This window comes from Meles meles, chromosome 7, assembly GCF_922984935.1.
Source record: "Meles meles chromosome 7, mMelMel3.1 paternal haplotype, whole genome shotgun sequence".
Taxonomy (NCBI): Eukaryota; Metazoa; Chordata; class Mammalia; order Carnivora; family Mustelidae; genus Meles; species Meles meles.
In genome coordinates, this window is record NC_060072.1 from 65,412,458 (window position 1) to 65,425,281 (window position 12,824).

The 12,824-nt window shown below is 37.5% G+C and overlaps 1 long non-coding RNA gene and 1 other non-coding gene across 2 annotated transcripts in view; both read left to right on the forward strand.

Moving 5' to 3' along the window:
- Positions 1-12,824, forward strand: part of LOC123945832 — an 82,198-nt gene that overhangs the window by 43,983 nt on the left and 25,391 nt on the right. The gene's annotated exons all lie outside the window — the stretch shown is intronic.
- On the forward strand, positions 6,504-6,641 carry LOC123947727. The gene has a single exon (XR_006819788.1). It is a non-coding gene; the product is annotated as a U4 spliceosomal RNA (small nuclear RNA).

The following is a 12,824-nucleotide window of genomic DNA, read 5'->3' on the forward strand; positions in this document are numbered from 1 at the left end:
CAATGACTTCTACATCATTTATGTATATGTATATATATGTACATAAATGTGTGTGTGTATATATGTATTTATAGATTCTGGATTATCTGTTTTGTTCTTTTTTTATAGTTTCTATCTCTCTGTGGAAATTTCCTATTTGTGAATGCATGTTGTCTGCCTTTTTCACTAAATTTTTTAACAAATTAATCATAATTATTTTAAAGTCCCTTCCTATATGAGAGTTCCAACAGTCTGGTTCAGAGAGTTTTCAGTCTGGTTCTTTTGACTGCTTTTTTTACTTGATAATACGTCTTTTGTTTTTTTCTTTTCTTTTTGTTTTGTTTTGTTTTGTTTGTATCACAGTTTTTCATTGAATACTGGATTTTTTTTTTTTTTTTTAAAGAGCAGAAAAGCTGGAGGTCAATACTATTTACACCTGAAACTCGCATACCTCTTTTGTCAGGCCCTGAGTGGTTATCAGTAGTTGTGCTGGGCTTGTTGTTGATACAGTTGCTGTCAATGTGTCTGTCTTCAGTTTTCTCCAGTGGTGGGCTACTGCCACTTTGTGCTTAGCTTAAGGCCTGCATTACCACAGGGCTTTTCTCAGGGTTTCTGTTCTGCTGTCAGCAGGTCCTGCATACCTGAACTACCCATGGGTATTTTCCCTGGTCTGGCTCCTCTCAAGCAGCAGATTACTATTGCTTGTTATTCGGTGGAAAATTGTGTGGAGGGTAGATAGGATATTTGGTTCTCCTGTCTAGGAGACAGGAGCCTCTGTCTCAGGGAGACATTGTCTCCCTGATATTGTCTGCTTACATTTTGGGGGTGGAGCTTTCTTAATGGTTCAAACCTCTATTCTCACTACAGCCCTTCCCCACCTTACCCTACCACATAACCATAGTCTGCCTTCGATTTAGGAAGGGGTCTTGAAGGGACCACTTAAGTGGGCGCATGTGTCCTGCCCTCCCTCAGTGACAGTAGACGTCTACTTTATACCAATTTAGGGGTCTGGGCTCAAGCAGCTGTCCTGTCCCTTCCTCAGCTGCAGCTTGCTGCCTGTGTCTGAGAGTAGGCCAGCAGGCTTTCATACACCACCTCCTGTGTCTTTCAGATTTTGCTTCAGACTAGACAGTGCAGTGAGAGGGTGCTGTGCCAGGTACCATCTCTGTCCATTCTTGTGAGCACCCTGGAGAGGCCCTTGAATGAAAGCTGGTGAATGAGAATAGACTCTTTTTAAGTCTGGGGATCCCAGAGATCTAAAGTGACAGACTAGTCCATACCTAGCATTTAAGAATTTCTTAAAATTAAAAAAAAATTTTAAATTAAAAAAAAAATTTTACCTGTTTTTTTTTCTTACTTTTATAATGGTACTATGCCAAAGGTGAAATCTTCTTCTTCAGCAGAGCTTGTCATCTGTTGAATTTCAATATAACTTGTTGCTTTAAAATAATTTATTATGAAAAAATCTTTTATAACATGTATTATTTGAATTTAATAATTCAGATACCTCCATGACCTTTTAAAATCTTTACCCAATTGCATAAAAATGATTTAATATTGTTTACAAAATATTCTTTATTTTTAAAAATGATGAACTGTTCATAGATTCTGTTACCACTGAGTACCCTGAGATACAGAATTCTTACTGACTAGTAAGGCATTAGAGAGGAAGTTGGGTGATACTGATGCCCAGGCAAATGTTCCTAAGTAGGTAAGGAAATACTTAACTGAAAACATGCTCAGATAACCTCAGTTTTTGCATAGGAACAATAGAAATAATGGGAACCATTAAGAAATTTATTTTAAAATAAATTAAACATATTAGTATCGATCGCTTTCTAAATTATGAGCCATCTTCCACTGGGGATTCTCATTAGGGAAGAGGGTTTTGTTCTGAAAAGTTCTGTCTCTATTTTAGGTGGGATTAGCTGATATACCAAAGCTGGACTATCAAATTCCTTTATAATGAAATGAAGTGACTGTTTTATTTATATTATTATTCTTTCTAATTGAGTCCCCAGAATAAGTAGTAAAACAAGACTTACTTTGACATGTTCATTTGAAAGTTTATTGGAGACTCTGTTGGTTGGTACTTGAACTGAGCTCAACACTGAAATGGTTCATTTCAATAAAATGTTTCTTGGTTTCATTCAAAAATTAGCATTAAAAGTTTTTTCCAAATAAATTACTTGCTAAGAAATGACAACATTTCTTTGATTTATGGGTAGCATTTGGTAAAGATTCTAGCTACTGCTGTCCTTGGTTCATTTTGCTTAATGTTGATTAGGTACTGGTGCTTGGCAATCTTTGATGGCCTAGGTGAATTTCAGTTAATGGAAGATAAATTCTTTCCTTTTATCATTTGAAACTCATCAAGTTTAGATTCCTACTTTGTAATAAATGCCCAGGGTCCTATATTCAGAGAGATACTATCAGAATGTAGGTATTTCTGATCGACAGACAATTGAGTCACTGTCATACTGGCTTCTTGCTGGTGTATCCCCAGTCTCAAGCTTACCCATCAAATAGTGACCACACGGAATTTTCTAGCTTTCATTAAAAGCTGTGATATTAAGATCACCAAACATCTCTCCATCCTTTTGCAAAACACAAATTAGCACTTCTCTCTTTCTCTCCCTGTTTTCCTCCATTCCTCCCACTTTGCTTGTAATGTAGCCTGTGGAACAATGGTGATTATAATAAAAGCAGTCGCAGTTAATTTTTATAGCATAAAAATTGAGAAGCTATAGAGAGAGTTCTTTGATGAGAACATAATTCTAGAAGAGATAGCAAATCCTATGATCCCAAATTACTTGGTAAAAACTTCAGCAACTCCTTCCCCCGAAACCATATGTCACATTTTGAACACCGAGTGATACTGTGTTTTGTAGAATGCTTGTGACAGATGCCAGAAATTCACGTTTGAAATATTAAAAAAAACATGATGAGTTTAGAGGGTCAGTTATTTTTTTCAGCAGAAAAAAGTGGGATTGTGCATATAAAAATAATTTAGAATACAAAAGTAAAAAGCATCATGATTCATAATTATCATTATCAGCCCAATAGGCATGATGGTGACCACTACAGTTACATTTGGCTAGGTACTCATTAAAGGGTAGGAAATATGCTGCTTGTTTTACATATATTTTTTAATTTAACTATTACAAAAGCATAGGAAGTATGCAGTATACAGAGCCATTAAGAGCGCTGATTTCATGCCGGAGTGCCTGGGATCCTCTTCTTCTCCACAATTTGTCAGGTATGATCTTGGGCAAATGTCTTAAACTCTGTGCCTTAGGTTCCTCTTATGTACAGTGGCAAAAATAGTAGCACCTACCCCACAGGATTGTTATGAGGAATAAATGGCATAATACATGAAAAGACCTAAAACAAGCCAAGACATAGAGGCAGCTAATAAGTGCTAGGATTTCCCCATACTTATTTTATGCCAGATCAGTGTTGAAGAATTACTGTTGCAGCCGTTGTTCTTTCTAAAATGTCTCCTTGTTTTCTGTCATGTTCATTAGGAAAAATGAGATAGTCTTGATTTGACATATCTGTGATATAAATTATTGCCCTCTTTTTATAAGCTTATAGCAGTTGAAATGGAATAAAAAAGGGGGGCCTGAGTAGCTCAGTGGGTTAAAGCCTCTGCCTTTGGCTCAGGTCATGGTCCCAGGGTCCTGGGATCAAGCCCCCAATTAGGCTCTCTGCTTAGCTGGGAACCTGCTTCCCCCCTCCTCTCTCGGCTTGCTTCTCTGCCTACTTGTGAACTCTCTCTCTCTTTCTGTCAAATAAATAAATAAAATCTTAAAAAAAAAAAAAGAAATGGAATAAAAACAGACTATAAAAAAGTAGAAAATAAAAAGTATTCTGAGGTAATGTTGCGAAGTTCATTAGTGTTTAGAAAGCTCATAAATGCCTGAGTTAGCACTCATTCTTAACAGAAGGTTGTATTTTTTTAACTGATGAATTCATCCTCATTATAAATTGACTGAAAAGAATTGTTTATGTGTATTCTTTATTTTTCTATGACTAACAATTAGTGAAGAAAAAAAATACCCTTTTCACATTTTTAGTCTTTACTGACTAAAGCAGCATTCATTAAATAGACAAGTAATTAGGTTGAAATACAAGAAATAAACAGACATAGTTTACCAATTTTTAAATAAATAAACTTTATTTTCATTTGGGAAGCTATACTTTCTGTATGTAGAATTTACAAATAGTAGTATGGCTTGCATTGTACAAATCATGGTTATCATTATTATATATAAGCTAGAAAATACATATTGATTTTGAAATCATTCTAAGCAGCAGCCTCTATGAGGAGACTAATATTAAAGATTTGTCCTTAAAAATTTAACCTCCAGGGTGCCTGGGTGGCTCAGTGGTTAAGGCCTCTGCCTTCGGCTCAGGTCATGATCTCAGGGTCCTGGGATCGAGCCCCACATCGGGCTACCTGCTCATCAGGGAGCCTGCTTCCTCTTCTCTCTTTCTGCCTGCCTCTCTGCCTACTTGTGGTCTCCCTCTCTCTGTCAAATACATAAATAAAATCTTAAAAAAAAAATTTAACCTCCCAAAGTATTGATGGAGTGTTTAAAGAGAACATAAATCTGCATTTCTAGGGGATGGAGACAACTCATTTATGATAATTTGAAATAAAACACACTCAAATAGCCATCCAGAGGTGAATGAGTGAAAGGATAATGCTCGTGTTGAGCTTAAGGGCTGGCACCCATCTGGCACCCAGTGAATAATCAATGCATCTTAGTTATTGATTGATAAAGCTTTATGTAATTGAATAGCTAAGTCTTTATTATAGATCTTTTATATTTTGCATTTAGCTTTAAACTTTGTGAGTGTGAAAGCAATCATGATACATATGTCAAATATGAGGAACATATATTATCTGTAAAAATGACTGATTCCTTTGGTAACTGCAATTTTGATTTTTATGCAAAGAAAATAAGAGATCGTCTTTTCTATCTCTAGTGATTCTTTGCTAAATCAGCACATTGACAGCTAGGATTGAGGGCTGCCCTGTACCATCTTTAACACCTTAAGGTTGATTATGGTCAAAGACAAAAGGAACAGAATATCTTAAAGTTCTGAACTCTTATCATTGATCCTTATCCTACTTTTGAAAAATCTGTAGGCTATAAAACCACTGTGGTTCTGCTCTTCTGAAAGCTCATGTCACAGCCTAAATGTTTCCCTGGTTGTGCTTGAGTCAAAGGTATTTGAAAACATGTTGGGGGGAAGAGGAGAGATAGCTTGTCTCATAAGAAGCCTGGGCTCTGTTGTGATTCTGATTTGGTATATGACCCCAGGCAGGTTATTTCTCCTCTGGGTCTCCATTTCATCATCCTTTAAAATGGTAGCAGTTGGAGGAGGTTCAAGTTCTTGAATACTTTTTAAGGTCTTTCTGTATCCAGAATCATGTCAAACTGCACTGCCATTTTTCTTTCTTTCTTTTTAAATTGCTATTCTTCCAATGGTAGATGCCAACTTGGAGGTTCTCCTCATGATGGGGGCTGAGAGGGAATCCTTGTTCTGACTTAATTCATTAAGACAAAGTCACAGATTCATTTAACAGATGTATATTTTCCGCTTACAATACATAAGTGTCTTAGAGATCATTTGCTTGTTCAAAACAGAAATGCTTTCAAATTGCTTAAGTGAAAATGGAGACTGTCTTGGAAGGATATATGAAATTTCCCAGAACCCAAGGTTGCATTTGTGAACCTGGTTTCTAAACACAGGGAGCAGCATATCAAACTGATTTGTTTTTGCCTCGTCAGGATTTGTGGCTTCCCTTTTCATTTTTGTTCATATCTTCTTCCTTTTCCTCTAGTTTCAAAGAGTGGCTTTCCCAGTTTGGTGATTGCAGAGTTTCCTCCATTCTAGCTTTGCCTCTTCTCTCAGTTTGTCTTGAGAAGGGCATACTAGAATTACTGTGTTCTGAATCCAGGTTCTCATGAAAGAGACTGATTGACCCAGCCTGGGTTAGATGTCTGCTTATACTTTAGTAGATAATTCATAAAACTAAAAAGCACAATGATAGATGTATGCACAAGGTGCTACAGGACCCTGGACAGAGCATCTTACCCAGCTTGGAATGTTCAAAGGGAGCTGAGTCCCAAGACAGTGCGCAGAAGAAAGGTGGGAATGTCTCTAGGCAGAAGGAGCAGCACAAGCAGCATGTGAGGTTTGCAACCACAAAATGTGTGTGTGCGACAGCACCCAGCTCAGGACTTGTGTAACGAGAAGGGCAAGGCTGGGGAGGTGGGCACTGAGTCTGGCCATAGAGGGAGATGCCAAGGGGATTCTTATCTCTGGCAACAAGTGTAGTGGCCTGGCCATCTTTGATTTAGATTCCTATGTGACAAAACATGGTCAGAGCCAGAAAGAACATATTTCTTAAATGTGAAGGTTAAAAAAAAAAATCTCAAGCCACTTGATATTCTTTTTTTTTAACAGTTTACTGAGAGTGATAGCTAACTATTGAGAATGACAAAGCAAGCTTTGCTCAGTGGCAGTATCATAGCCAGTGAAGTTTATCTGAGGCACGATTATTGCTAATTGAGAATGACAGAGCAATGGTTCTGAGATTTTTCCCATAATTGAGTCCTGCATATCTGTGAAAGCTCAATATTGATTATCTCTAATATAAAATTTTCTCTATACATATTTGTAGCTTGAAAGAATTCCAATATTAAACAAATGGTATTAGGAGCCTTCAGGGTATGATTTTATCACATGGGATGGAGAAGCTATATCATTATTCATATACATTAATTGAGTTGAGCCTCTAAAAATTTCAATTCTCCAAAGAACATAAAATCATTGGGAACTTCCTTAATATTTATCCAGTGTGTTAATTTTATAAATTTACTTCTGGTTTTTAATTAATTTCATCATTTCTGAACATGTACAGTTGGATATAGTTGGATAAAATGAGAGTTGTCTACTGGCCAATGAGATTTGAGACCTTGTTTGGAAGAGGGGAAATTTGTTCCCACAAAATTGGTAATTGGAAATAAAATGAATACATTGGCAGTAAGTCTTGTTTTCTTGTTATTACAAACACTTTAAGCATTTTAGCCTCATTTGCAAGTTTGTTATATCCAGTTATGATGATGATGTTTTAATAATGAAATGGCAACTAGTTTATATTGATAAAGGAACATCTGAATTTCCTTGTGGAAAGAATGGAGAATGTTATTTCATTAGTGGTCTTCCAGTGAGAAGTAAAATAAAGTCTATTTATTAAACACGCCTCCATCTGATTATTCTGGGGTATCTTGTTGATATGAAAAGCTCAACTAATTACATGGTTAGGTTTAGAATATAACTCATGCTTGTTGCATCCAGGCAACTGATGAACTTTGTACCAGAGCAGCTGATTGCTTATTTACTTGGCAAAGAAAATAAACAGATGCACAATAAATGTATTTTTCTAGTTTGATAATTCAGAAGCTTTGTAACTTACTATTGATTGTGTTTTCATAAGTAATATGGCAAGTGCAGCTCAACATTGGACTGTAGCCATTAATTGTCAAGGATTCACTTTGATCAAGAATAGATGAGAAAGCCTGTAGTATCAAAGCTCTTACAGTTAAGACTCGAATAGTAAGAAACAGAGTTTGGTTTTCACATAAGGAAAATTGATTCAATTGGAGGGTTACACTGTACACTGGTACACTTTTTTTTTTTTCCTGAAAAATGGTCCTGGATTTTCCTTTCTTACTTAATAATGATGGAGTAGCATGGCTCTGTGATTTGGTACATAGATAGTTAAAAGTACTGGGTTCTTTGGAGTTAAAAGTACTGGGTTCAAGTCTCAGCTTTATCATTTAGTAGTAGTGTGAAGTTGGGTTATTCCTTTACTCCAAAAATGGGAATAATGATAATACAGCCTCATTAGGTAGTTGTAAGATTTAAACGGAATTAAGTATAGAGATAATTTAGCATAAGACCCAACACAACTTAAAGCGTTCAGTAGACAATTCCTTGATGTTGTTACTATTGTATGATAATCTCCTGCAGTAGGCCAGTTTTTCCAAAATTGGGACTGCAGGGATATAGTGTCAGATCAGAGAAGCTTCCTGATCATTCCTCATCAATCCTCAGCATTTGTGAGGCTGTTCTTCAATTTCTTGAGTTTTAGATTATTTTTTCATTACCTCTCTGCATTTGGGAAGGAAAAGGGAACTACCATGGAGTGCCTACCAGAAGCCAGCAAATTAATACATTTATCAGTCAGCATGTCCCTGTGAAGTTGTTCTTTTTGCCACACTTACATTTGTGAAAGGAAAGCTTGAGGAGGTTGTATAATTTGCACAACATTCCACAGCCAGGAGTTGAAGGTCCAGGGTGTGAAGCCAGAGTTTTCTGATTTTACTCTGTAGCTGCACCAAGTACTGGAGACTGAGCCCACGGTGTCTTCTTAGATAGCTGGAACATTCAGTGGACACGAAGGCATTGTTGCCCTTTTCCCTGTGGGTCTCAAGTGTCTTTAGCTTACACTTCACACATGTTGGGCTCTGACAATTTATTCTACTCTTCCATGTCATCATCACGCTGGATATTAGTGGGATTTCACTGTCCAGGGCCTTGGGCTTAGCACATTTCAGAAGGACCTTATTCACCTTGAAGTAAAATATGAAATGTGTCGCACTCCATCTCTGAGTAGCCCTTTAATACATTTTTGAACAGCTGTGCTGTGAAGTGACAGTCAGCAAGATGATAGAATGAAAACCAGAGCTCTAATGATGGGGTTTTTGTTGTTGTTGAATTGTTCTGCTCCTCAGTGAAATAACTTTATATGTAACATTTCTGCGGGATGGACTCTCTTTGCAAGGTCCTAATTACTTTTTTGAGCTTTTGTCCAAAACTCTTTAAAGTGAATGCATGTCGGTGTGGGAGTTCACTGTGGTCATGGCAAAACAGTGTTTCACCATAATTGGTCATGGTCATGTACTAGCGACTCATTAGTTTCTTGGGGAAAAAAGGTGAGGCAGTTAATTCAAGTAAGTAGTGGTCTAATATGTGTCCTTTCAGAAATGAAATGTCCTCGAATTTTGACTTTTATGTTTATACTTTTCAATTCGTTACCTAGAATAAACTATTCCTTACTCAAACCTACTTTCTGGTATTCTTTCATAGACTGTTTTTCCTGTTTTTTTTTTCCCTAAGAAGTTAAAAAAATTAGGAAAAAATATATAGGAAAAAATCACAGGTATCCATATTCTTCCTGCCCCAGAAGGAAAACTTTGAACATTTGAAATTCTTCCAGGTCCTTCAGGAAATGAAACATTGCAGATACATCAGTCTCCCTTAGATCCCAGTTTCAAGCACACTGATGTCTAAACACTGGGTCCTTCCCTTTCACCTCACTTTCTCTGAGACTTCCTCTCCACCATTTCTTCCATTCCACCACCATCTCCAAGATTTGGATCCTACTGCCTTTCACTCTCAGTCATTGTCCATGTGGCACTGTCTTCCCGTCCTTGGTAGAGTCTGTGGCTCCTCATTATAGTCCTTCTCATGCAACATCAACTTCTCTCTTCCTCTCTACCTTCCTTATACTCACCTGGCAGAACCACAGCTCTACTTTAATTACAGTTTTCTACCTATTTTGTAAGAATCCAAAGCAATTAAATGTTCATGAAGAAAACTATGTAACTTGCAGATTTATGAATATAAAGCTTAAATGGGGACTCAAGTTGTCTGTCTACTAAACTTTCTACTCTGTTCACTTCCCATACTCCAAAATGATTGTTTATACATTCTTTCTCTTCAAACCTATAATTCTTCTATTGCTTCAGTTTTCCTGACTGTCTTCCTAATACATTGGCTTTTCCCGCCTCTGGTCTCCTTTGCTTGTTCCTCATCAATACCTGTAATAATTTGCTTTACAAATTACCTCAAAACTTAGCGGGCTTAAAACAACAGTTTTTAATGATCTTCCTCAGTTTCTGTGGGTTGGGAATTTGGGAATGGCTTCAGGTCTCATGAGGTTGCAGTCAGATGTTAGCAGGGTCTGCAGTCATCTGAAGGTTTAATTTGGACTGACTCACTCATGTGGCCTGTCTGTGGTGCTGCTTGAGTGCCATCCCAGTATGGTTATTGGCTCTCCTTTGAGAAGACAAAGAGAGCTGGGCAGACACTGCAGTTCTTTTAATGGCCACACCTTGAAAGTCATACACCATTACTTCCACAGTATTCTATTGGTCACACATACTAGCCCAGATTCATTGTGCAGTGGCTGGGTTTAGGGGGAAGTACACAAGGCATGGATACCAGGAGATGAGGATCCTTGGAGTCCATCTTAGAGGCTGGTTGTCACTATATGTCAGTCTGATTGCTAAATGTTGGCATTCCCTAGGTCTCTGAAGAGAAGTTTCCTTTCTTCTGTGTCTATAGTCTCTCCCTCAGTTTTTTCATCCAGTCTTGTGGCTTTATATATCATGTATAATCTATTGGCACCCAAATTTGTCTCCACCCCTAAACACTAGATCCGTACAATCAAATGCCTACTTGGTGTTTTCAGTTAGATGTCTAATAGCTGTCTCAAACTTCCTTCTAAAATATTTTCCAAGCCTCCTTATCTCAATAAATGGCACCAGCATCAGTGCCATTGCCACGCCAGAAATCTGAGAGAGTTACCTTGAATTTCCCTTTTTTCCTGATGAGATTGTTAGTAATACCTTCAAACCATATCTCACATTTGTCTACTTTGCTTCACCTCTGCTGCTACCTTGATCCGAACTGTCATTATTTCTTACCTATTCTACATTGAAAGCTTCTAATTAGCTTCCCTGTTTCTAGCAATCCATTATTCATCAGAGTCATCCTTAAAAAAGGTTAATATTATGTCTTAATCATACTTAAATACCTCTGTTGGCTTCCCATTCTTCCCATTCACCCGCCTAAAAGGCCTTCCATCCATGGCATTTCTACTTCTTTACAACCCCATTTTCTACTACTTCTTCCCCGGTTGGCGACGTCCCATCCATACTTGTTTGTCTTTTGATATTGGCTCATGCTCAGTACATCCCAATGCAGGACCTTTTGTGCTGGCTTTCACTCTGAAGTGCCCCTCCCTTCGATCTTGGTGTAGTCATCTCTATCCGTTCATTCAGATCTCAGCTTATAAGTCCAACCTCCTCAGAGCAGCCAGACCTGATCATTCCATCTAGTACAGCTCCAGGTCATTCTTTATCACATCACCTTATTTTCTTTGGAACACTTAACACTGTCTGCTTTTTTTTTTTTTTTTTTTTTTTGCTTCTTTGTTTGTTGTTTGTACCCCTTAGTAGGAGATAAACTTCACAAATATTGAGGCCTCCAGTCTCATGTTGACCACTGTATTCCCAGCTCCTAGAACAGTGTCTGGCTCATATTAAAGGTGCAAAAAATGGACTTCTGAGTTAAAAACTAATAGTTCTTAACTAATCATTCACTAAGGTACCTTTCTTGGTGTCATTTAGATTGAATTACCTTGGAATATCTAGGTTATCACAAGAAAAAAAAATTACTTGGGAACTATTTAGCTTGCTGAGAATTCTTTGGGATATTCTAGTCCTGACAAAACAACCCAAAAGACATCTTCTTTTCCTCTGCAAGACAAATATTGACTTCTTCACATCCAACATCTGTCCTTCCTTTTATGTGTTTTGTTGGAAGAATTCTCTTTATTGCTTTTGGTACTTAGGCATATTTGCCTACATCTCAAGATTATTGCAATTTCAGTTATAGATAATTATACCTTTGGGGTGCTACAGGTTTAAGGTGTCTTTTGTTAACAAAAGTACATGTATCTTTATGCTTTTTGTCATGGATTTTTTGTTTGTAGAGTTATTCTCTATAGTTCTGGCTCTCAATTTTTATTGTGAAATTTGTTGTTAAAACTGGATTTATATTTCAGAGAAACCATTTAAATATTTCTTTTCCTGGCAAACCACCATAGCCTATTTATTATTATTGTTCTTATTTTCAGCATAATCATTCCTCTTTGTTGCAAGTCACTGTGCTTTTTCTTTAGAAGGACCCTGAAATCCCTCCCTTACTCCCTTTTGCTTAATATCTCCTTCCTTCCTGAAGTGTGATATATTCCCCTTAATTTTGTTATTTTTAGCTCACATGCATTGCTTTATTTTGCAGTAATATTACATTGATTAGTGATGTTCTGTGGTGTTGCTTCCCTCTCAGGTAGCTTGTTTTTCTTTTCTCCTATCTTATCCCTTAAGACAACACATTCTTCACAGTGGACATTCAGTCTGGATGGGTGGGTACTGCTTTCCAGTTCATGCTGACCCTAAACATGACCTGCCCCTGACCCCAACTGTGACTCTTTTTTTTTTTTTAAATTTTATTCATTTATTTGACAGAGAGAGAGAGATCACAGGTAGGCAGAGAGGCAGGCAGAGAGAGAGGGGGAAGCAGGCTCCCTGCTGAGCAGAGAGCCCAATGTGGGGCTTGATAGCAGGACCCCGAGATCATGACCTGAGCCGAAGGTAAAGGCTTAACCCACTGAGCCACCCAAGCACCCCTTCCCCAATTGTGACTCTTAACGACACATACCTCACCCTGTGAGGCAGGCATCAGAGTTACATGTAAGCTAACTTTCCTTCATTGCCATCACATTTTGTGCCAGAATGTTTTCTGAAACATAGTCATTTCTGTTAGTTTAATTATACAAATATTTATTCATGTTTATTCAACACCTACTAATCAGATGCAATTCTGAATTCAATAAAACACTGCAGGGATTTAGATGTATCTGGAATAATTAATAGTACTAGCTGTGACAGCCAGGGTTTTACCAGAATTACGAA